Raw genomic sequence first — 2,643 nt, 5'->3', positions numbered from 1 at the left:
TTTTGCTGTTTGGGGATGCTTTTATTTATTTATTTTTTATTACTATACTTTAAGTTCTGAGATACATGTGCAGAACGTGCAGGTTTATTACATAGGTATACACGTGCTGTGATGGCTTGCTGTACCCATTAACCCATCATCTACATTAGATATTTCTCCTGATGCTATCTCTCCTCTTGCCCCCCACTCCCTGACATACTCCAGTGTGTGATGTTCCCCTACCTGTGTCCATGTGTTCTCATTGTTCAACTCCCACTTATCAGTGAGAACATGTGGTGTTTGGTTTTCTCTTCTTGTGTTAGTTTGCTGAGAATGATGGTTTCCAGCTTCATCCACGTCCCTACAAAGGACATGAACTCATCCTTTTTTATGGCTGCATAGTATTCCATGGTGTATATGTGCCACATTTTCTTTATCCGGTCTATCATTGATGAGCATTTTGTTTGGTTCCAAGTCTTTGCTATTGTGAACAGTGCTGCAATAAACATACGTGTGCATGTCTCTTTATAGCAGCATGATTTATAATCCCTTGGGTACATTCCCAGTAATAGGATTGCTGGGTCAAATGGTATTTCTGGTTCTACATCCTTGAGGAATCACCATACATTCTTCCACAATGGTTGAACTAATTTATACTCCCACCAACAGTGTAAAAATGTTCCTATTTCTCTACATTCTCTCCAGCATCTATTGTTTCCTGATTTTTAAATGATTGCCATTCTAACTGGTGTGGGATGGTATCTCATAGTAGTTTTGATTTGCATTTCTCTAATGACCAGTGATGATGAGCTTTTTTCATATGTTTCTCGGCCCCATCAATGTCTTCTTTTGAGAAGTGTCTTAATATCCTTTGCCCACTTTTTGATGGGGTTGTTTTTCTCTTGTAAATTTGTTTAAGTTCTTTTTGGATCCTGGATATTAGCCCTTTGTCAAATGGATAGATTGCAAAAATTTTCTCCTATTCTGTAGGTTCCCTGTTCACTCTGATGGTAGTTTCTTTTGCTGTGCAGAAACTCTTTAGTTTAATTAGGTCCCATTTGTCAATTTTGGCTTTTGTTGCCATTGCTTTTGGTGTTTTGGTGTTGAAGTCTTTGCCCATAACTATGTCCTGAATGGTATTGCCTAGGTTTTCTTCTAGGGTTTTTGTGGTTTTAGGTCTTCCGTTAAAGTCTTTAATCCATCTTGAGTTAATTTTAGTATAAGGTGTAAAAAAGGGATCCAGTTCTGCATATTGCTAGCCAGTTTCCCCAACACCATTTATTAAATAGGGAATCCTTTCCCCATTGCTTGTTTTTGCTAGGTTTGTCAAAGATCAGATGGTTGTAAATGTGTGGTGTTATTTCTGAGGCCTCTGTCCTGTTCCATTGGTTTATATATCTGTTTTGGTACCAGTACCATTCTGTTTTGGTTACTGTAGCCTTGTAGTATAGTTTGAAGTCAAGTAATGTGCTGCCTCCAGCTTTGTTCTTTTTGCTTACAATTGTCTTGGCTACATGGGCTTGTTTTGGTTCTATATGAAATTTAAAGTAGTTTTTCTCTAATTCTGTGAAGAAAGTCCAAGTGGTTTAATGGGAATAGCATTGAATCTATAAATTACTTTGGGCAGTATGACCATTTTCATGATGTTGATTCTTCCTATCTACGAGCATGGAATGTTTTTGCCATTTGTTTGTGTCCTCTCTTGTTTCCTTGAGCAGTGGTTTGTACTTCTTGAAGAGGTCCTTCACATTCCTTGTAAGTTGTATTTCTAGGTATTATGTTCTCTTTGTAGCAATTGTGAATGGGAGTTCACTTATGATTTGGCTCTCTGTCTATTTTTGGTGTATAGGAATGCTTGTCATTTTTGCACATTGATTTTGTATCCTGAGACTTTGCTGAAGTTGCTTATCAGCTTAAGGAGATTTTGGACTGAGACAATGGGGTTTTCTCAATACGCAATCATGTCATTTGCAAACAGAGACAATTTGACTTCCTCTCTTCTTATTTGAATGTGTTTTATTTCTTTCTCTTGCCTGATTGCCCTGGTCAGAACTTCCAATACTATGTTGAATAGGAGTGGTGAGAGAGGGCATCCTTGTCTTGTGCCGGTTTTCAAAGGGAGTGCTTCCAGCTTTTGCCCATTCAGTATGATAATGGCTATGGGTTTGTCATAAATAGCTCTTATTATTTTGAGATACGTTCCATCAATACCTAGTTTATTGAGAGTTTTTAACATGAAGAGATGTTGAATTTTGTCAAAGGCCTTTTCTGCATCTATTGAGATAATTATGTGTTTTTTATCATGGGTTCTGTTTATGTGATGGATTACATTTATTGATTTGTGTATGTTGAATCAGCCTTGCATACCAGGGATGAAGCCAACTTGATTGTGGTGGATAAGATTTTTGATATGCTGCTGGATTCAGTTTACCAGTATTTTATTGAGGATTTTTGCATTGATGTTCATCAGGGAAATTGTCCTAAAGTTTTCTTTTTTGTTGTGTCTCTGCCATGTTTTGGTATCAGGATGATGCTGGCCTCATAAAATGAGTGGAGAGGAATCCCTCTTTTTCTATTGTTTGAAGTAGTTCCAGAAGGAATGCCACCAGCTCCTCTTTGTACCTTTGGTAGAATTTGGCTATGAATCCGCCTGGTTCTGGGCTT

The 2,643-nt window shown here is 37.7% G+C and overlaps 1 long non-coding RNA gene across 1 annotated transcript in view; it reads left to right on the top strand.

Annotated features, from left to right (window-relative positions):
* Window positions 1-2,643, top strand: part of LOC108524051 (uncharacterized) — a 96,295-nt gene that overhangs the window by 85,820 nt on the left and 7,832 nt on the right. The gene's annotated exons all lie outside the window — the stretch shown is intronic.

Source organism: Rhinopithecus bieti, unplaced genomic scaffold (assembly GCF_001698545.2).
Source record: "Rhinopithecus bieti isolate Rb0 unplaced genomic scaffold, ASM169854v2 scaffold_77291, whole genome shotgun sequence".
Lineage (NCBI taxonomy): Eukaryota > Metazoa > Chordata > Mammalia > Primates > Cercopithecidae > Rhinopithecus > Rhinopithecus bieti.
The sequence above is the reverse complement of the archived record's forward strand: the minus strand, read 5'-3'. Positions and strand labels throughout refer to the sequence as shown.